The sequence below is a fragment of the Bubalus kerabau genome, unplaced genomic scaffold (genome assembly GCF_029407905.1).
Source record: "Bubalus kerabau isolate K-KA32 ecotype Philippines breed swamp buffalo unplaced genomic scaffold, PCC_UOA_SB_1v2 scaffold_31, whole genome shotgun sequence".
Taxonomy (NCBI): Eukaryota; Metazoa; Chordata; class Mammalia; order Artiodactyla; family Bovidae; genus Bubalus; species Bubalus kerabau.
Window position 1 is genome coordinate 23,832 of NW_026577885.1, and position 23,831 is coordinate 47,662.

Below are 23,831 nucleotides of genomic sequence, written 5' to 3' on the forward strand. Positions count from 1 at the left end.
CAAGCTTCCCTAACCAGGAAACCTTGACAAGACACCTGTACAAACCCACACACAGCGAGGAAATGCCACAGTAAAGAACTCCACAAACTGCCAGAATACAGAAAGGACACCCCAAACTCAGCAATTTAAACAAGATAAGACAGAGGAATACCCAGCAGATAAAGGAACAGGATAAATGCCCACCAAACCAAACAAAAGAGGAAGAGATAGGGAATCTACCTGATAAAGAATTCCGAGTAAGGATAGTGAAATGGATCTAAAATCTTGAAATTAAAATGGAATCACAGATAAATAGCCTGGAGACAAGGATTGAGAAGATGCAAGAAAGGTTTAACAAGGACCTAGAAGAAATAAAAAAAGAGTCAATATATAATGAATAATGCAATAAATGAAATTAAAAACACTCTGGAGGCAACAAATAGTAGAATAACAGAGGCAGAAGATAGGATTAGTGAATTCGAAGATAGAATGGTAGAAATAAATGAATCAGAGAGGATACATGAAAAACGAATTAAAAGAAATGAGCACAATCTCAGAGACCTCCAGGACAATATTAAACGCTACAACATTCGAATCATAGGGGTCCCAGAAGAAGAAGACAAAAAGAAAGACCGTGAGAAAATACTTGAGGAGATAATAGTTGAAAACTTCCCTAAAATGGGGAAGGAAATACTCACTCAAGTCCAAGAAACCCAGAGAGTCCCAAACAGGATAAAGCCAAGGCGAAACCCCCCAAGACACATATTAATCACATTAACAAAAATCAAACACAAAGAACAAATATGAAAAGCAGCAAGGGAAAAACAACAAATAACACACAAGGGAATTGCCATAAGGATAACAGCTGATCTTTCAATAGAAACTCTTCAAGCAAGGAGGGAATGGCAAGACATACTTAAAATGATGAAAGAAAATAACCTACAGCCCAGATTATTGTACCCAGCAAGGATCTCATTCAAGTATGAATGAGAAATCAAAAGCTTTTCAGACAAGCAAAAGCTGAGAGAATTCTGCACCACCAAACCAGCTCTCCAACAAATACTAAACAGGAAACACAAAAACGGTGTATAAATTCGAACCCCAAACAATAAAGTAAATGGCAATGGGATCATACTTATCAGTAATTACCTTAAACGTAAATGGGTTGAATGCTCCAACCAAAAGACAAAGACTGGCTGAATGGATACAAAAACAAGACCCCTACATATGTTGTCTATAAGAGACCCACCTCAAAACAGGGGATACATACAGACTGAAAGTGAAGGGCTGGAAAAAGATTGTCCATGCAAATAGGGACCAAAAGAAAGCAGGAGTAGCGATACTCATGTCAGATAAAATAGACTTTAAAACAAAGGCTGTGAAAAGAGACAAAGAAGGTCACTACATAATGATCAAAGGATCAATCCAAGAAGAAGATATAACAATTATAAATATATATGCACCCAACGTGGGAGCACCACAGTATGTAAGACAAATGCTAACAAGTATGAAAGGAGAAATTAACACTAACACAATAATAGTTGGAGATTTTAATACCCCACTCACACCTATGGATAGATCAACTAAACAGAAATTTAACAAGGAAACACAAACTTTAAATGATACAATAGACCAGTTAGACCTAATTGATATCTATAGGACAATTCATCCCAAAACAATGAATTTCAACTTTTTCTAAAGTGCACATGGAACCTTCTCCAGGATAGATCACATCCTGGGCCATAAAGCTAGCATTGGTAAATTCAAAAAAATAGAAATCATTCCAAGCATCTTTTCTGACCACAATGCAGTAAGATTAGATCTCAATTACAGGAGAAAAACTATTAAAAATTCCAACATATGGAGGCTGAACAACACGCTGCTGAATAACCAACAAATCACAGAAGAAATCAAAAAAGAAATCAAAATTTGCATAGAAACGGATGAAAATGAAAACAGAACAACCCAAAACTTGTGGGACACGGTAAAAGCAGTCCTAAGGGGAAAGTTCATAGCAATACAGGCACACCTCAAGAAACAAGAAAAAAGTCAAATAAATAAACTAACTCTACACCTAAAGCAACTAGAAAAGGAAGAAATGAAGAACCCCAGGGTTAGTAGAAGGAAAGAAATCTTAAAAATTAGAGCAGAAATAAATGCAAAAGAAACAAAAGAGACCATAGCAAAAATCAACAAAACCAAAAGCTGGTTCTTTGAAACGATAAATAAAATTGACAAACCATTAGCCAGACTCATCAAGAAACAAAGGGAGAAAAATCAAATCAATAAAATTAGAAATGAAAATGGAGAGATCACAACAGAAAACACAGAAATACAAAGGATCATAAGAGACTACTATCAACAATTATATGCCAATAAAATGGACAACGTGGAAGAAATGGACAAATTCTTAGAAAAGTACAACCTTCCAAAACTGGACCAGGGAAGAACTAGAAAATCTTAACAGACCCATCACAAGCACGGAAATGGAAACTGTAACCAAAAATCTTCCAGCCAACAAAAGCCCAGGTCCAGACGGCTTCACAGCTGAATTCTACCAAAAATTTAGAGGAGAGCTAACACCTATCCTGCTCAAACTCTTCCAGAAAATTGCAGAGGAAGGTAAACTTGCAAACTCATTCTATGAGGCCACCATCAGCCTAATACCAAAACCTGACAAAGATCCCACAAAAAAAGAAAACTACAGGCCAATATCACTGATGACATAGATGCAAAAATCCTTAACAAAATTCTAGCAATCAGAATCCAACAACACATTAAAAAGATCATACACCATGACCAAGTGGGCTTTATCCCAGGGATGCAAGGATTCTTCAATATCCGCAAATCAATCAATGTAATACACCACCTTAACAAATTGAAAAATAAAAACCATATGATTTTCTCAATAGATGCAGAGAAAGCCTTTGACAAAATTCAACATCCATTTATGATAAAAACTCTCCAGAAAGCAGGAATAGAAGGAACATACCTCAACATAATAAAAGCTATATATGACAAACCCACAGCAAACATTATCCTCAATGGTGAAAAATTGAAAGCATTTCCTCTAAAGTCAGGAACTTGACAAGGGTGCCCACTTTCACCATTACTATTCAACATAGCTTTGGAAGTTTTGGCCACAGCAATCAGAGCAGAAAAAGAAACAAAAGGAATCCAAATTGGAAAAGAAGAAGTAAAACTCTCACTGTTTGCAGATGACATGATCCTCTACATAGAAAACCCTAAAGACTCCACCAGAAAATCACTAGAACTAGTCAATGACTATAGTAAAGTTGCAGGATATAAAATCAACACACAGAAATCCCTTGAATTCCTATACACTAATAATGAGAAAACAGAAAGAGAAATTAAGGAAACAATTTCATTCACCATTGCAACGGAAAGAATAAAATACTTAGGAATATACCTACCTAAAGAAACTAAAGACCTATATATAGAAAACTATAAAACACTGGTGAAAGAAATCAAAGAGGACACTAATAGGTGGAGAAATATACCATGTTCATGGATTGGAAGAATCAATATAGTGAAAATGAGTATACTACCCAAGGCAATTTAAAGATTCAATGCAATCCCTATAAAGCTACCAACAGTATTCTTCACAGAGCTAGAACAAATAATTTCACAATTTGTATGGAAATACAAAAAACCTCGAATAGCCAAAGCGATCTTGAGAAAGAAGAATGGAACTGGAGGAATCAACCTACCTGATTTCAGGCTCCACTACAAAGCCACAGTTATCAAGACAGTATGGTACTGGCACAAAGACAGAAATATAGATTAGTGGAACAAAATAGAAAGCCCAGAGATAAATCCACACACATATGGACACCTTATCTTTGACAAAGGAGGCAAAAATATACAATGGATTAAAGACAATCTCTTTAACAAGTGGTGCTGGGAAATCTGGTCAACCACTTGTAAAAGAATGAAACTAGAACACTTTCTAACACAATACACAAAAATAAACTCAAAATGGATTAAAGATCTAAACGTAAGACCAGAAACTATAAAACTCCTAGAGGAGAACATAGGCAAAACACTCTCTGAAATACATCACAGCAGGATCCTCTATGACCCACCTCCCAGAATATTGGAAATAAAAACAAAAATAAACAAATGGGACCTAATTAACCTTAAAAGCTTCTGCACATCAAAGCAAACTATTAGCAAGGTGAAAAGACAGCCTTTGGAATGGGAGAAAATAATAGGAAATGAAGCAACTGACAAACAACTAATCTCAAAAATATACAAGCAACACCTACAGCTCAACTCCAGAAAAATAGATGACCCAATCAAAAAATGGGCCAAAGAACTAAATAGACATTTATCCAAAGAAGACATACAGATGGCTAACAAACACATGAAAAGATGCTCAAAATCACTCATTATCATAGAAATGCAAATCAAAACCACTATGAGGTACCATTTCACGCCAGTCAGAATGGCTGCAATCCAAAAGTCTACAAATAATAAATGCTGGAGAGGGTGTGGAGAAAAGGGAACCCTCTTACACTGTTGGTGGGAATGCAAACTAGTACAGCCACTATAGAGAACAGTGTGGAGATTCCTTAAAAAACTGGAAATAGAACTGCCTTATGATCCAGCAATCCCACTGCTGGGCATACACACTGAGGAAACCAGAAGGGAAAGAGACACGTGTACCCCAATGTTCATCGCAGCACTGTTTCTAATAGCCAGGACATGGAAGCAACCTAGATGTCCATCAGCAGATGAATGGATAAGAAAGCTGTGGTACATATACACAATGGAGTATTACTCCGCCATTAAAAAGAATAGAATGAATCAGTTCTAATGAGGTGGATGAAACTGGAGCCTATTATACAGAGTGAAGTAAGCCAGAAAGAAAAACACCAATACAGTATACTAACGCATATATATGGAACTTTGAAAGACGGTAACAATAACCCTGAGTACGAGACAGCAAAAGAGACACTGATGTATAGAAGAGTCTTATGGACTCTGTGGGAGAGGGAGAAGGTGGGAAGATTTGGGAGAATGGCATTGAAACATGTAAAATATCATGTATGAAAAGAGTTGCCAGTCCAGGTTTGATGCATGACACTGGATGCTTGGGGCTAGTGCACTGGGACGACCCAGAGGGATGCTATGGGGGGGGAGGAGGGAGGAGGGTTCAGGATGGGGAGCACATGTATAACTGAGGCAGATTCATTTTGATATTTGGAAAAACTAATACAATTATGTAAAGTTTAAAAATAAAATAAAATTAAAAAATAATCCACAGGAGGCTTGACTCCCTTTAGGCCACTCAGTGGTCTCCAAGAAATACCCGTCGGGACTCGAGAGCAGAGCAGAGTCCTTTCCTTCCTCTCGAGATGAGGTCTGACTCCTCGGGTGCGTCTAAAATGCAACCCCGAGATCTCTGTCGCCCCTGGAGAGGAACATTAGGTCCTGGACACAAGCTTAGATGAGGTCTCTTTTGCCCTGAAGTGACTCGAGAGCAATCCCTAGCTCTCTCTCGCAACTCCAATGGAAGATTGGACTTCCCTGGGCCAACACAAGAGGAAGCCTGAATTCCCCATCGTAACTCGAGAATCCCGCCGAAACTCGAGAAAAACCACATGGTTACCCTGTCATCGCAAGATGAGGCCCTTGCCCGCTACAGCGTCTAAAGAGAAGTCCCAGGTTTCTTCTTCAAGTGTTTTCACACTTCAAGTGTGAAAACTTGGCACCCTTGATGCGATTCCAAAAGTTCCCCGACACCCTGGTCTCTCTCGAGGGGAACACCGAGTTTCCCGGTATGACTTCATCTGAGCCACTTCTCCCCTCCTGATTGCGACTGGAGGGTCGACTCCTGTGCTTTGTCTGGAAGGGGTTCCCAACCTTCCCAGCGCACCTCAGGATGAGGCCGGTCTAACGAGAATATTTGAGACGTAGCTTCATGGGTGGTAACACATGCTGAAAGACCCCGATTCCCTGGTCCACTCTTGATAAGAACCCGATGCCCGGACACCTCTTGAAAGGCAACCCTGTGGAAGAAGGCACAACACGACGGGGCACTGACACCCTCGTGCATCGTCCGGAAAAACCCGCAGATTCCAAACACAGTTCGACAAGTTGCCTGTCACCCCGTGAATAACTCGAGAGGCAAGCGGAGTTCCATTCCTCCTTACAAGACGAGGCCTGACTCTCCTGTCCCAACTCTGCAGGGACCCTGCGATCAGAGTCAGAAATGGAGACGAACCCTGAGGTTCCTGCCTCCACTCGAGATGAGGCCCTCTTCTATTGCACCAAACCCAGTGGAGTCCCGAGAGGGCCCTCCCAACTCCAGGGTATCCCTGACTTCTCAGAGGCACACTGAGAAGCTCCCTGAGGCCACCGGCACTAGTCGAGGGAACCCAGGGTTTACTGCCGTGACCCAAGAAACACCTTGAAAGTCCTTCTTTAACGGTTCTTGAGGCCTGATACACCTTCCATGACTCTAGAGCAATGACGCGCTCCCCCTCACAATGCGCATGGAGACCTGACTTCCCAAGCGCCACATGAGAGGCTCCCTGAGCTCCCCGTAGTACCTCATGAGAAACCCCACACTGGCGCTGCAGCTCGAGAAAACCCACGAGACGCCCCCTTCATCGCGAGATGATGGCCTTCTTTTCCTGCATGGCCTGGAGAGCAATCACGAGTCCTCTCTCCAAACTCCACAGGAGGCTTGACTCCCTTTAGGCCACTCAGTGGGCTCCAAGAGATACCCGTCGCAACTCGAGAGGAGAGTGGAGTCCTTCGCTTCCCCTCGAGACAAGGACTGACTCCCCGGGTGCATCAGGAAAGCAACCCCGAGATCCCTGTCCCCCCTGGAGACGAACATTATGTCCTGGACACAAGCCTAGATAAGGTCTCTTTTGCCCTGCAGTAACTCAAGCGCAATCCCTAGCTCTCCCTCGCAACTCGAATGGAAGACTGGACTTCCCTGGGCCAACACAAGAGGAAGCCTGAATTTCCTGACCTAACTCGAGAATCCCGCCACAACTCGAGAAAAACGACGTGGTTAACCCGTCACCACAAGATGAGGCCCTTGCCAGCTACAGCATCTCAAGAGAAGTCTCACATTCCGTCTTGAAGTTTGAAACGGTACTTAGCACCTTTGATGTGACTCCAAAACTTCCCCGACATCCCAGTTTTACTCGAGGGGAACATCGAGGTTCCCGGCACCACTTCATCTGAGCCCCTTCTCCCCTCCTGATCGGGACAAGAGGGTCGATTCACTTGCTTTGTCTGAAAGGGTTACCGTCCTTCCTGGTGCACCTCAGGTTGAGGTCCGTCTCAAGAAGAAATTCGAGACGTAGGCTTGTGGGTGGTGCCACATGCCGAAAGACACTGATTTCCTGGTCTGCTCTTGATAAGAATCTGAAGGCTGGATACCTCTTCGAAGGCAACCCTGTGTATGAAGGCAAAAAACGAAGGGGAACTGACACCCCCATGCATCGTCCGGATAAAACCGCAGGTTCCACACACAGCTCGACAAGTGGCCTGTTATCCGGTGAACAACTCGAGAGTCCAGTGGAGTTCCATTCCTCCACACAAGACGAGGCCTGACTCTCCTGTCCTAACTCTGTAGGGACTCTGTGTTCAGAGTCAGAAATGGAGAGCAACCCTGAGGTTCCTGCTTCAAATTGAGATGAGGCCTTCTTCTGACAAGGTCCAGCCTCGGCTGGTCCAGGGTTTTCGAAGGGGAGACAGAGTAGGCGACCTATTGATTTATTTATCGAAGATATAAAGAGTAATAGAATGAGGATAGCTCAGTAGGAAAATTTAGTGGAGAAAAGAAGCTGAGTAGCTTGGTTTATGCGGAAAATCAGTATAACCCGTGACACCAGGTTAGCTCTGACCACGGAGGCCGCAGGCTCCCTCTCAAATAGCGAAAAGTGCCCCACCTTAGACACCTTCTCAAGTGGTCTTCGAAGCCCAGGCAAATAAATGGTCGCAGAGGATATCCGCGCTCCAGATGGACACTCATCTGAAAATTGAGGGGAAGAATGACATTAGGAGACTAAGCGTTGGCAATCAAGGCCCGTAGCTTTATTTTCAACAGGGGTTTTTATACCCTAAGTTACACATAGAGGATAATGGGGATGCAAAGACAGCAGCCTTTGATCCTTATCAAAAACCAGAGTTTCTGTCCTGCAAATGTATCGTATACAAATGGTTTAGGTGATTTACATCATCTTCTAGCCAGAAGACCTATTAACATTTTATGACTCTTGACAAAGACTTATCAACCGTAAGACTTATTTTCTCTAAGAGTAATTATTTTAAGGTTTGGCCCCATCTTTCGAAGATAAAATTGCATTCCTACAGGGCAGATGTGTAATGGGCTTACAACAAAGGAAATAATTTATTACCTTAAGGGTCTAAAGTTAGTAACACCAAGGCCACTACTTATTTCTTCTACATACCAACTATATTAATTAATACACATTCAAGGATACAATTCAGGGGACGTGGAAACTTGGCAACAAGCATTGGTTCATCAATGAAATCTTTTACTAGTTTTATTCTGACAGTTTCTAACTCTCTGAGAGGCTCTAAGCTATTTGAATATCTTAAGCTTCCCGTGCCTCTCGAGGCTCGGAGACTGTAAACAATTGTATGCATTGCTGTAGGAGACCGGGTAAATTTGTCAGGCGAGTTAGAGAGCCATCTGACGTGTTTGGATTTAAACACTCCTAATTGCCCAGGAACTTTATTAATTGGAGCTGTAAGTTAGCTCTTTGACAGAGAGAGTGAGATGGTGGTGGGGGACAGCCCCCAGTAAAGTCAGAGGGGAGAGCACAAAGCAATAAAGTAGGCAGACTCTGGTTTTGGGGGGTAGATGCTCAAGAATATCCGGGAGGACTCCCGAGGCTCGATCCCGCCTTTGTGTATGCCCAGCCTCCTTCCTCATGACCTTTGTCACGAGTGGAATGTCTCTCGCCAGCTCCCGGCATCTCCCCGTTTTGTATTTCTTAAAACAGCCAGATGTAGCTCAGTCGCGAGCCTCTGAATACTCTGCCGAAGAATCCTGACAATACAAGGAAGAATGATTATGAGAAGCACAATTAAAGCAGCCACCGCAGCATAGCTAAAGACATTAGACAGAATATTCTTTCCTGAGATGTAGTTAGGGAAAGTATGGAAGAAATCATTTGCTGTTCCAGCAGCAGTAAAATCTAATCGGGAGTGCTCCATGGTTGCTATTTGATAGTGAAGTTTCCCTACGTCTCAACCAATGTCAGAGCTGTTCCAGATACCTGAAATATGGTTTTTAATCTTTTCCCATTCAAAATCTGTCTCATTTACTTTCAGGGGTGTTCCACATATCCACCGATAGTCAGCATGACAAGACAATGCCATTTTCACCTTTAAAGCCTGCAATTCAGTCCCAATATGTATTACTGCTTCCTCTAGGGCGTCTACCCTCATTTCTAATTTTCTCTCTATAGCTTCCTGTGTTGCCAATGTTAAAGAAACATTTTTGGACATAGAATCAACATATTGAGCAGTATGTACTTGTTGAGTCAATGATATTGCTGCCACAGTAACAGAAGTGATTGCACTTATCAAAGCTGCTGTTCCCAAGATAAGTAAGCCCACAAACCGTCGTGTTTGCATTAAATCCTGTAGTTGTTGTAATACAGCAAGACCATAAGTCAATAAGTGGTTACATCATAAGATAAGGTGGATGTTGTAGCATTACAAAGGAGCAAACATTATATTGAGGGTTTAAACAAGATGAACCAGGGAGCAGCTGTAGGCGTCAGCCCGGGGGAGCAGTGTCCCCAGCATCAGGAGGCAGAACGCGAGCGGCAGGCTGTGGGCCAAGGCGCCTATGGTGGGCGGAGGGGCAGGGTTCGTGGTTTAGGGCTAGCCGCCACCGCTTGGGCTCAGGGCGGTCCCCTCTCGCCGGTGGGGCCACGCTGGTCTGGACGGCACTCCGTGGGCGCGCTTTCCTCTCTGGCCCTCACTCGCTGCACAGACTTCTTTGCTCTAGGTCACGGGGTGCAGAGAGGTGGGTGCGAGGCGCTGCTGGTGGCGCGGAGGCGAGAGCTGGCTGGGGGAGGGGGAGCGAGCGAGTGCGCGCGCCGCGAACCTGGTCTTTGGGGAATGTGACATGACGAATTTGTCTGAGATGCAAACCGGAGAATCTGCATTCTGTAGAAATATACAAGCATACCCTCTCCCACAAGTTAGCAACACATCTGGCCTTTTTCACTCTCCCGTAAGGAGGCCTTTTTACTTGACCAGGGGCCGAGTCGTAGCCTGTAATTCAGGCATCTAGTGTCTCATCATTGTAGTCTGCCCCTGTGTGTTTACGTTTAAGTGATTAATTACAATTGGAACATAACTTCACTATTTGTCTAGCTGTTTCCCTATGGATATGTTAATTTAGGTCTAATGTTTAGTTTAGGTCTCTGTATAAATTTAAGTAATAAATGTATAACCTCCTTATCTCATTTTGGTATACAGGTATACAGATATACCTAAATGCAAAATGCATTTATATATGTATTTATATATGGCAACAAGTATAAAGTTATTGACATATAATATATATAAATCAATATACTTGAATTAATCTTTATAATTAATATATTAATTAATATATATTACAGCAATACAACACATACACAGCTAATACCAACCAACGCAAACCAATATACTGTAATAATACATGTCACACATTTATAATTATACAGTATATAGAACATATATCATCACAGCACATCAATCCATACCAATTAATATCAGCCACACACACATTATATTACTGCCATATATATTTAATTATACAGTATATATATGTGTGTGTATATAGTATACATATTAATTTATATACAAATTAATTAAGTATAGATCTATAAATAGAATTAGGTATACCTTTATTATATTTTATTTATACCCATACCTAATTAGGCAAACTGTAATTAGGCAAATACATTTATATTATGTATTTATAACAATATATAAAGTATTGTTAAATGTACCACCTGTACAGCATCTCCACCCCACATACCACTTTCTCTAATCCCACCAACTCATTTTCAGTATTATGTGTTGGCCAGGAGCTGGGCCAGTCTTTCCCAGCAATGTTAAGAGACGTCTGTTCCTGTGTCTAATAGCCCTGGCGTTTTATTCTCTTGAATTAAAAGATCTTTTAAAGGCCTTGGAACTGTAATTTCCTGCACCCAAAAGGCTAGATCACTAGATCCAAATGTTTTGTGGCTCTTAGATTGAGAAGTCAAGTTTTTCCTTGTCTGATGGTAAGGTAAAAGTAAAAGCTGTGTTACTCTTTGACCTTTATTAATTTGTACAGTTTTGATAGGCAGTGAGATCAAGACTTTAATTTCTCAATATCATCAGAATCTACTACACCATGCACCAGCGAAATTTCTTTTCTTTCTTTTTTTTTTTTTAACCTTTTTTTAAAAGAAAGCGAGCTACGCCCCAGGACAAATCTTACAATGTCCTCAGATAGGGGGCCAGCCACTCCGGTTGGAATTGGAGTAAGCGGCACATCAGGGGTTAATATTGTTATTAAATCTCCTTGCCTTTTCGCTTTTCTCCTAGCCTGGGTGAGACCCCCCTGAGGGAGTTTTCTCCAAGGAGCACGCTCTGAATATTGTGTACTAAAAGCTCCTTTGTTTAAAAAACTTTTTATCTTCCTCAGTCTTAGGCAACACTTTGGGAGGCTTTGGGGGCAAAGTGGGGAACTCCTGGGTCCTGGGAGGCACAATCGAAGGCGGTGGCAGTCGCCTTAAATCAGAAAGTGGTGGATAAGTTTTTTAAAGGTTTGCGCAGAGGGGGAGGGAGCTCGCCAGGGCTCTCGGCCGCAGCGTCCTGTAAGCCCTCTCCTTCCTCGGGAGGTAGACCACTTGCTCCCTCCTTTTTTTTTTTTTCTTCAATGGCAGAAAATATGATCTGTGCAGTAAATGGAGACTCACCACCATCCACCTCTATAGCCTCCCCCATAGTCTATTTAACAGCCTCGTGACGGAGGTCCAGGACATTTCTAATCATATTCCACAGTCAATAAATATTTGTCTATTCTTAGATGCAGAGAAATCCATTTTTAATTTTTTTTTTAATTTTAGAGAATATTTTTATTTATTTTGTAACCTCTTTACCCTGGCTAAACTGCAGAGGGGACTAGAAAAGAAGCCTCAAGGTGAGGATCAAGTTCATCCTTGGGACTAGAGAAAATCCTTCTCCGGGAAACTCCTAGCAGTGGCCCTTTACCCCGACATGGAGGAGGAGGCATAGGGGGATGGGAGCGTCCCGAAGTTTTCCTCTTCTGTTCCGGAGATCCTTTAACTGTTTGGTAACTAAATCTTACGAACTGTCTGATCGGGGATGTTTCCCTCAATCTCCTAGGAGCGGATGGTCTGATTAGGGATGTTTTCTTAAACTTTTAGGAGCATCTTTAGCTTAAAAAATAAAAAATCCTCATCAGAATGGCATCGAGCTGCTGTTTCCTCTAAACCTTTTTCAAATTGAGGGGAGAGCTGATCTTTCTTTTCATCCCTATCTTTTACATGCTCATTGGCAGTCATAGCGGCCAGCCATTCATTTAGCTGTCGATAGCTAGGTATAGCCTCTTCATTTTCACTTTTCTTTATAACAGGTACCTTTTCAGATTTGCTTTTTTGTTTAACAGGTACTTTTCCAACTTTACTTTCCTCTTTAACAGGTACCTTTTCAAATTCATGAGCTGGATCTAAAACATCTCTAGTCATATTCCACAGAGGAAAGGTGTAAGTAGGGATTTTTTCCAAACCTTGCTGAGCACAATAAGCTCTTAGCTGTTTTCCTAGTTTTTTCAAGATATCGAGGTTAACAGTGCCTTGTTGTAGAAACCAAGGGCAGTGGTCTTGTACAAATGTAAAAAATGATTGAATGGAAGATTTTTTAACCTTGATTCTTCTTTTACTTAATAACTGTAAAATTACTCCTATAAAGAGCTGTCTTTCATTTGATTCAGTGTTGCCCATGTCAGAAACTTAAGGATAGTAAAAGATTTTGCTTTTAGCTATCTAAAGATTAGGCCTTTTTTGTCAGCCTTTTTAGAAACCGTTTTTTCTCTCTAACTCTTCAACACTTCCCACTCCTCTCGCCCTGTCTATTCTACAGGGGGATCTGCAGCCCCCTAAGTGGGATCCTATCTGTCCCCAAAACTGAACACTGGGGGAATGGGGTTGGGGATTTACCTTCGAAATGCCTGTCTCGGGCGCCACCTGCAGAGGTCCAGCCCCAGCTGATCCAGGGTATTCGAAGGGAAGATGGAGTAGGCGACCTATTTATATATTTATTTATTCATCAAAGATATAAAGAGTAATAGAATGAGGATAGCTCAGTAGGAAAATTCAGTGGAGAAAAGCAGCTGAGTAGCTTGGTTTACGCGGAAAATCAATATAACCCGTGACACCAGGTTAGCTCTGACCACGGAGGCTGCAAGTGCCCTCTAGAATAGAGGAAGGTGCCCCACCTTAGACACCTTATCGAGTGGGTCTTCGAAGCCCAGGCAAATAAATGATCGCAGAGGATATCCGCGCTCCAGATGGACACTCATCTGAAAATTGAGGGGAATAATGACATGGGGAGACCAAGCATTGGCGAGCAAGGCCCGTAGCTTTATTTTCAACACAGGTTTTAATACCCTAAGTTACACATAGAGGATAATAGGGGATGCAAAGTCAGCAGTCTTTAATCCTTATCAAAAACCAGGGTTTCTTTTCTGCAGATTTATCGTATTAAAATGGTTTAGATGATTTACATCATCTTCTGGCCAGAAGACCTATTAACATTTTATGACTCTTGACAAAGACTTATCAACCATAAGAGTTATTTTCTCTAAGAGTAATTGTTTAAGGTTTGGCGCCATCTTTCGAAGATAAAATTGCATTCCTATAGGGAGGATGTGTAATGGGTTTACAACAAAGAAAAGAATTTATTACCTTAAGGGTCTAAAGTTACCAACATCAAGGCCACTACTTATTTTTTCTACATACCAACTATATTAATTAGCACACATTCAAGGATACAATTCAGGGGATGTGGAAACTTGGCAAAAAGGATTGGTTCATCAATGAAATCTTTTACTAGTTTTATTCTGACAGTTTCTAACTCTCTGAGAGGCTCTAAGCTATTTGAATATCTTAAACTTCCCGTGCGTCTCGAGGCTGGGAGACTGTACACAATCGTATGCATAGCTGTAGGAGACCGGGTAAACTTGTCAGGCGAGTTAGAAAACCATCTGAGGGGTTTGGATTTAAACACTCCTAATTGCCCAGGAACATTATTAGTTGGAGCTGTAAGTTAGCTCTTTGACAGAGAGAGTGAGATGGTGGTGGGGGACATCCCCAGTAATGTCAGAGGTGAGAGAACAAAGCAATAAAGAAGGCAGACTTTGGTTTTTGGGGGTAGATGCTGAAGAATATACGGGGGAACTCCCGGAGGCTCGATCCCGCCTTTGCGTATGCCGAGACTCTTTCCTCATGACATTTGTCACGAGTGGAATATCTCTCGCTGGCTCCCGGCAATCTTCCATTGCACCAAACGCAGTGGAGTCCCGAGAGGCCCCTCCCAACACAACAGTATGAGTGTCTTCTCAGAGGCACCCTGAGCAACTCCCTGAGGTCACCGGCACAAGTCGAGGGAACACAGGGTATCCTGCCGCAACCCGAGAAAGACCTCAAGAGTCCGTCTTCAACACGTCTTGAGGCCGGATTCCCCTACCATGACTCGAGAGCAATGACACGCTCCCCCTCGCCATGCGCATGGACACCTGACTTCCCTGGCGCCACATGAGAGGCTCCCTGAGCTCCCCGTCATACCTCGTGAGAAACCCCACACTGGCGCCACAGCTCGGGAAAACCCACGAGACGCCACCGTCATCGCGAGATTGGGGACATCTTTTCCTGCCTGACCTGGAGAGCAATCCCTGGTCCTTTCTCCAAACTTCACAGGAGGCTTTACTCCCTTTAGGCCACTCAATGGGCTCCAAGAGATACCTGTCGCGACTTGAGAGGAGAGCAGAGTACTTTGTTTCCCCTCGAGATGAGGCCTTACCTTGGGTGAGTCTGGAATGCAACCCCGAGATCCCTGTTGCCCCTGGAGAGGAACATTATGTCCTGGACAAAAGCCTAGATGAGGTCTATTTTGCCCTACAGTGAATCGAGAGCAACACCCATCTCTCCCTCGCAATTCGAATGGAAGATTGGTCTTCACTGGGCCAACACAAGAGGAAGTCTGAATTTCCCGTTGTAACTCGAGAATCCCGCCACAACTCTTAAAAACCACGTGGTTCCCCATTCATCGCAATATGAGGCCTTTGCCCGCTACAGAGTCTCAAGAGAAGTCCCATGTTTCGTCATAAAGTTCGAAATGCTACTTGGCACCCTTGATGCGACCCCAAAAGTTCCCCAATATACCGGTCTCAATCCAAGGGAACACCGAAGTTCCTGGCACCACTTCATTTGAGCCCCTTCTCCGCTCCTGATCACGGCAGGAAGGTCGATTCCCCTGCTTTGTCTAGAAGGGGTTCCCGACCTTCATGGCGCACCTCAGGATGAGGCCAGTCTCACGAAGAAATTCGAGACGTAGCCTCGTGTTGGTGCCACGTGCCAAAAGACCCCGATTTCTCGGTCTTGCTCTTGATAAGAACCCGATGCCCGGACACCTCTTCTAAGGCAACCCTGTGGATGAAGGCACTACACGAGGGGGCACTGGCAACCCTGTTCATCGTCCGGAAAATCCCACAGGATCCACATACAGCTCCACAACTGGCCTGTCACCCCTTAAACAATGAGAGAGGAAAGCGGAGCTCCCTTCCTCAGACAAGACGAGGCCTGAGTATCCAATCCCAACTCTGCAGGCACGCTTCGATCTGAGTCAGAAATGGAGAGGAAACCTGAGGTTCCTGCCTCAACCCGAGATGAGGCCCTCTTCCATTAAAACAAACCCAGTGGAGTCCCGAGAGGCCACTCCCATCTCCACAGTATCCCTGGCTTCTCATAGGCATTCTGAGAGGCCTCCTTGAGGCCACCGGCAAACGTCGAGGGAAATAAGGGTTTCCTGCCACAACCGAAGAAAGACCTCGAGAGTCCTTCTTCAATGCGTCTTGAGGTCAGATTCCCCTACCATGGCTCGAGAGCAATAACGCGCACCCCCTCGCCACGCACATGGAGAACTGACTTCCCTGGCGCCACATGAGAGGCTCCCTGAGCTCCCTGTCATACCTCGTGTGAAACCCCACACTGGCGCCGCAGCTCGAGAAAACCCACAAGACCCCTCCGTCATCGCGAGATGAGGGCCATCTTTTCCTGCATGGCCTGGAGAGCACTCCCAAGTCCTCTCTCCAAACTTCACAGGAGGCTTGACTCCCTTTAGGCCACAAAGTGGGCTCCAAGAGGTGCCCGTCGCAACTCGAAAGGAGAGCAGAGTCCTTTGCTTCCCTTCGACACGAGGCCTGACTCCCTGGGTGAGTCTGGAATGCAAACCTGAGATCCCTGTGGCCCTTGGAGAGGAACATTAGGTCCTGGACACAAGCCTAGATGAGGTCTCCTTTGCCCTGCAGTGACTCGAGCGCAACCCCCAGCTCTCCCTCGCAACTCAAATGGATGATTGGACTTCCCTGGCCCAACACAAGAGGAAGCCTGAAATCCCCGTCGTAACTCGAGAATCCCGCCGCAACTCGAGAAAAACCACGTGGCTCCCCCGTCATCGCAAGATGAGGCCCTTGGCCGCTACAGCGTATCAAGAGAAGTCCCACGTTCCATCCTGAAGTACAAAACGGTACTTGGCACCCTTGATGCGACCCCCAAAGTTCCCTGACATACCGGTCTCAGTCGAGGGAAACACCAAAGTTCATGGCACCACTTCCTGTGAGCCCCTTCACCCCTCCTGATCGCGACAGGAGGGTCGACTCCCATGCTTTGTCTGCAAGGGGTTCCCGACGTTCCCCGCAAACGTCCGGATGAGGCCAGTCTCATGAGGAAATTCGAAAAGTAGCCTCATGGTTGGTGCCACATGTTGAAAGATCCCGAATTCCCGGTCCACTCTAGATAAGAACCTGACGCCCGGACATCTCTTCGAAGGCAACCCTGTGGATGAAGGCACAACACGAAGGGACACTGACATCCCCATGCATCGTCTGGAAAAACCCGCCGATTCCACTCACAGCTCCAAATGTGGACTGTCACCCCGTGAACAACTCGAGAGGCAAGTGAAGTTGCATTCCTTCACACAAGACGAGGCCTTACCCTCCTGGCCCAACTCTTCAGGGACCCTGCGATCGGAGTCAGAAATGGAGAGGAACCCTGAGGTTCCTACCTCAACTAGAGAAGAGGCCCTCTTCCATTGAACCAAACTCAGTGGTGTCCCGAGAGGCCCCTCCCAACACCACAGTATCCCTGAATTCTCAGAGGCTCCCTGAGAAGCTACCTGAGGTCACTGGCACAAGTCGAGGGAACCCAGAGTTTCCTGAAGTAACCCGAGAAAGACTTGGAGAGTCCTTTTTCAACGTCTCTTGATGCCCGATTCCCCTACCATGACTCCAGAGCAAGGACGTGCTCCCCTCGCCACAAGCAGGAAAACTGACTTCCCTAGTACCACACAAGAGGCTCCCTGAGTACCCCATCGTACCTCGTGAGAAAACCCACAGTGGCGCCGCAGTTCGAGAAAAACCACAAGATGCCCCCGTCAAGGAGAGATGGGGGCCTTCTTTTCCTGCCTGACCTGGAGAGCAATCCCTGGTCCTCTCTCCAAACTTCACAGGAGGATTGACTCCCTTTAGGCCACTCAGTTGGGTCCAAGAAATACCCGGTGCGACTCGAGAGGAGAGCGGAGTCCTTTGCTTCCCTGGAGACGAGGCCTGACTCCCCGGGTGAGTTTGGAATGCAACCCCGAGATCCCTGTCGCCCCTGGAGTGGAATATTATGTCCTAGACACAAGCCTAGATGAGGTCTATTTTGCCCTACAGTGATCGAGAGCAACCTCCATCTCTCCCTCACAATTTGAATGGAAGATTGGGCTTCCCACGGTCAACACATGAGGAAGTCTGAATATCCCATCGTAATTCGAGAATTCAGCCTCAAGTCTTAAAAACCATGTGGTTCCCCCTTCATCGCAATATGAGGCCCTTGCCAGCTAGAGTCTCAAGAGAAGTCCCACGTTCCATCTTAAAGTTCGAAATGCTACTTGGCACCCTTGATGCGACCCCAAAGTTCCCCAACATACTGGTCTCACTCCAGGGGAACACCGAAATTCCCAGCGTCTCCAGGGAAGTCCCATGTTCTGTCCTTAAGTGCGAAACGGTACTTGACACCCTTGATGCGACCGCAAAAGTTCCCGACACGCTGGGTTCCCTCGAGGGGAACACCGAGGGTCCCGGCACCACTTCATCTGAGCACCTTCTCCACTCCTGATCGTGACAGGAGAGTCGATTCCCCTGCTTTCTCTGGATGGGGTTCCCGGCCTTCCTGGTGCACCTCAGGATGAGGCCGGTCTCAGGAGGAAATTCGAGACCAGCCATGTGTGAGGTGCCACGTGCCGAACGACACCGATTTTCAGGTCCGCTCTTGATAAGAACCTGATGCCCGGACACCTCTTCGAAGGCAACCCTGTGAGTGAAGGCACAACACGAAGGGGCACTGACACCCCCGTGCATCATCCGGAAAAACCCGCAGGGTCTACACACAGCTCGACAAGGGGCCTGAGACTCCCGGAACAACTCGAGAGGCAACCAGAATTCCATTCCTCAGACAAGACGAGGCATGACTCTCCTGTCCCAACACTGCAGGGACCGTGCAGTCGGAGTCAGAATCGGAGAGGAAGCCTGAGGTTCCTGCCTCCCCTCGAGATGAGGCCCTCTTCCATTGCGCCGAACCCAGCAGAGTCCCGAGAGGCCCTGCCAACTCCACAGTATTCCTCACCTCTCAGAGGCACCCTGGTAAGTTCCCTATAGTCCCCTGCAGAAGTCGAGGGAAACGAGGGTTTCCCGCCGCCACCCGAGAAAGACCTCGAGAGTCCTTCTTCAACGCGTCTTGAGGCCCTAGTCACTTCCCATGACTCGAGAGTGATGACCAGCTCCCCCTCGCCATGCGCATGGAGACATGAGTTCCCTGGCGCCGCACGAGAGGCTCCCTGAGGTCCTCGTCGTGCCTCGTGATAAAACCCCCACGGGCGCCGCAGCCTGAAGAAACCCATGAGATGCCCCCGTCATCGCGAGATGAGGGCCTTCTTTTCCTGCCTGACCTGGAGAGCAATCCCGAGTCCTCTCTCCAAACTGAAGAGGAGGCTCGACACCCTTGAGTCCACTCAGTGGGCTCCAAGAGATCCGTGTCGCGACTTGAGAGGAAAGTGGAGTCCTCTGCTTCCCCTCGAGGCGAGGCCTGACTCCCCGGGGGAGTCTGGAATGGAAACCCGAGATCTCTGTCTTCCCTTGAGAGGAATATTAGGTCCTGGACACACGCCTCGATGAGGTCTCTTTGGCCCTGTAGTGACTCGAGCAGAACCCCCAGCTTTCCCTCGCAACTCCAGGGGAAGATTGGGCTTCCCAGGGCCAAACCAAGAGGAAGCCTGAAATCCCCGTCGTTTTCGAGAATCCAGACGCAACTCGAGAAAAACGACGTGGTTCCAACGTCTTCACAGGATGAGGCTCTTGCCCGCTACAGCGTCTCCAGGGAAGTCCCATGTTCCGTCCTGAAGTGGGAAATGGTACTTGGCTCCCTTGATGCGACCCCTAAAGTTCCCTGAAACGCCGGGTTCCCTCGAGTGGAACACCTAGAGTCCCGGCCCCACTTCATCTGAGCCCCATCTCCCCTCCTGATCGCGACAGGAGAGTCGATTCCCCTTCTTTGTGTGGAAGGGGTTCCCGGCCTTCCCGGCGCACCTCAGGATGATGCTGGTCTCACGAGGAAATTCGAGATGAGCCACGTGGGTGGTGCCACATGCTGAATGACCCCGATTTCCCGGTCCGCTCTTGAAATGAACCTGATGCTGGACACCTCTTTGAAGGCAACCCTGTGGGGGAAGGCACCAAATGAAGGGGCAATGACACCCCCGTGCATCTTCTGGAAACAACCGCAGGTTCCACACACAGCTCGACAAGGGGCCTGAGACCCACTGAACGACTCGAGAGGCAAGCAGAGTTCCATTACTCAGACAAGACGAGGCCTGACTCTCCTGTCCCAACCCTGCAGGGACCCTGCGGTCGGAGTCAGAAATGGAGAGGAAGCCTGAGGTTCCTGCCTCCAATCGAGATGAGGCCCTCTTTCATTTCGTCAAACCTAGTCGAGTCCCGAGAGGCCCCTCTAACTCCTCAGTATCCCTCACCTCTCAGAGGCACCTGGGAAGTTCCCTAAGGTCCCCGGTAGAGGTCGAGGGAAACGAGTGTTTCCCGCCCCAACCCAAGAAAGACCTCGAGAGTCCTTCTTAAATGCGTCTGGAGGCCCTAGTCCCTCCCATGACTCCAGAGCAATGACGCGATCTGCCTGGCCACACGCATGGAGGCCTGACTTCTCTGGCGCCGCACGAGAGGCTCCCTGAGCTCCCCATCATATCTCGTGAGAAACCCCACACTGGCGCCGCAGCTCGAGAAAACCCATGAGACGCTCCCGTCATCATGAGAGGAGGGCCATCTTTAACTGAATGGTATGCAGATCAAGCGTGAACCTTCTGTCCAAGCTACACAGGACGCTTGACTCCCTTTAGGCCACTCATTGGGCTCCAAGAGTTACACGTCGCGAATCGAGAGGATAGTGGAGTCCTTTGCTTCCACTCGAGACGAGGCGTGACCCACCGGGTGAGACTGGAATGCGACCCCAATATCCCTGTTGCCCCTGGAGAGGAACACTACATCCTGGCCCCAAGCCTAGATGAGGACTCTTTGCCCTGAAGTGACTCGAGAGCAACCCACAGCTCTCTCTGACAAGTTGAATGGAAGATTGGACTTCCTGGGCCAACACAAGAGGAAGCCTGAATTCCCCGTCGTAACTCGAGAATCCCGCCGCAACTCGAGAAAAACCACGTGTTTCCCTCGTCATCGCAATATGAGGCCCTTGCCCGCTAGAGCATCTCCAGAGAATTCCCACGTTTCATCTTGAAGTGCAAAACTGTACTTGGCACCCTTGATGCGACCTCAAAAGTGCCATGACATACCGGTCTCACTCGAGGGGACCACCGAGGTTCCCGGCACCACTTCATCTGAGCCCCTTCTCCCCTTCTGATCGCGACCGGTGTGTCGATTCCACTGCTTTGTCTGCAAGGGTTCCCTACCTTCCCGGCGAACCTCAGGATGAGGCTGGTCTCCCGAGGAAATTCGAGACGTAGCCTCGTGGGTGGTACCACATGCTGAAAGACCCCAATTTTCTGGTACGCTCTTGAAAAGAACCCGATGCCCGGACACCTCTTTGAAGGCAACCCTGTGGATGAAGGCACAACACGAAGGGGCACTGACACCCCCGTGCATCGTCCGGAAAAACCCGCAGGTTCCACACACAGCTCAACAAGTGGCCTGTCACTCCGTGAACAACTCGAAAGGCAAGCGGAGATCCATTCCTCCACGGAAGACGAGGCGTGACTCTCTTGTCCGTACTCGGCGGGTACTCTGCGACCCGAGTCAGAAATGGAGAGGACCCCTGAGGTTCCTGCCTCCATTCGAGATGAGGCCCTCTTCGATTGCACCAAACCCAGTTGAGTAATGAAAGGCCCCTCCCAAATCCACAGTGTCCCTGACTTCTCAGAGCCACCCTGAGAAGTTGCCTGAGGTCACCGACACAAGTCGAGGGAACCCAGGGTTCCCTGCCGCAACCCGAGAAAGACCTCGAGAGTCCTTCTTCAATGCGTCTTGAGGCCCGATTCGCCTACTATGACTCGAGAGCAATCACGCACTCCCCTTCACCACACTCACGGAGACCTGACGTCCCTAGCACCACACGAGAGGCTCTCTGAGCTCCCCGTCGTACCTCGTGAGAAATCTGATACTGGCGCCGCAGCTGGAGCAAACCCACGAGACGCCCCCGTCATCGCGAGACGAGGGCCTTTTTTCCTGCATGGCCAGGAAAACATTCCCGAGTCATCTCTCCAAACTCCATAGGAGGCTTCACTCCCTTTACGCCACGCAGTGGGCTCCAAGAGATACCCGTCGCGACTCGACAGGAGAGCGGAGTCCTTTTTTGCCCCTCAAGACGAGGCCTGACTCTCCGGGTGAGTCGAGAATGCAACCCTGAGATCCCTGTCGGCCCAGTAGTGGAACACTAGGTCCTGGACACAAGCGTAGATGAGGTCTATTTTGCCCTGCAGTGACTGGAGAGCAATCCCCAGTTCTAACTTGCAACTCGAATGGAATACTGGATTTTCCTGACGCCACACAAGAGGCTCCCTGAAATCCCTGTGGTACTTCATGAGACACCCCACACTGGCGCCGCAGCTCGAGAAAACCCACGAGACGCCACCGTCATCTCGAGATGAGGGCCTTCTTTTCCTGCATGGCCTGGAGTCCAATCCCGAGTCCTCTCTCCAAACTCCACAGGAGGCTTGACTCCCTTTAGTACACACAGTGGGCTCCAAGAGATACCCATCGCGACTCGAGACAAGAGCGGAATTCTTTGCTTACCCTCGAGGTGAGAACTGACTCCCCGGATGAGTCTGGAATGCAAACCCGAGATCCCTGTCGCCCCTGGAGAGCAACGTTAGATCCTGGACACAAGCCTAGATTAGGTCTCTTTTGCCCTGCAGTGACTCTAGCGCAATCCCCAGCTCCCCCTCGCAACCCGAATGGAAGATTGGATTTCAAGGCCAACAAGAGGAAGCCTAAATTCCCGGTCATAACTCGAGAATCCCGCCGCAACTCGAGCAAAACCACGTGGTTCTCCCGTCATCGCAAGATGAGGCCCTTGCCCGCTACAGCGTTTCAAAAGATGTCCCAGGTTCCGTCTTGAAATGCGAAACGGTACTTGGCACCCTTGATGCGACCCAAAAGTCCCCCAACACGCCGGTCTGACTCAAGGGGAACACCGAGTTTCCCGGCACCACTTCATTTAAGCCCCTTCTCCCCTCCTGATCGTGACCCGTGGGTCGATTCCCCTGCTTTGTCTGCAAGGGGGCCCGACCTTCCCTGCACAACTCAGGATGAGGCCGGTCTCATGGGGAAATTCGATACGTAGCTTTGTGGGTGGTGCCACTTGCCGAAAGACTCCAATTTCCCGGTCCGCTCTTGATAAGAATCCGATGCTCGGACACCTCTTGGAAGGCAGCCTTGAGTATGAAGGTACAACACGAAGGGGCACTAACACACCTGTGCATCATCCGGAAAAAAGGGCAGGTTACATACACAGCTCGACAAGTGGCCTGTCACCTCGAGAACAACTCGAGAGGCAAGAGGAGTCCCATCCTCCAGAAAAGACGAGGCCTGACTCTCCTGTACCAACATGCAGGGACCTTGCGATCTGAGTCAGAAATGGAGAGGAACACTGAGGTTCCTGCTTCAACTCGAGATGAGTCCCTCTTACATTCCACCAAATGCAGAGGAGTCTCGAGAGGCCCCTCCAAACTGCACAGTATCCCTGACTTCTCAGAGGCACTCTGAGAAGCTCCCTGAGGTCGCAGGCACAAGTCAAGGGAACCCTGGGTTTTATGCAGTGATCCGAGAAAGACCTCGAGAGTCCTTCTTCAACCCGTCTTGAGGGCCCGATTACCCTACCATGACTCGAGAGCAATGACGAGCTCCCCCTAGCCATCTCATGGGGACCTGACTTCCCTGGCGCCACACGAGAGGCTCCCTGAGCTCCCTCTCGTACCTCGTCAGAAACCCG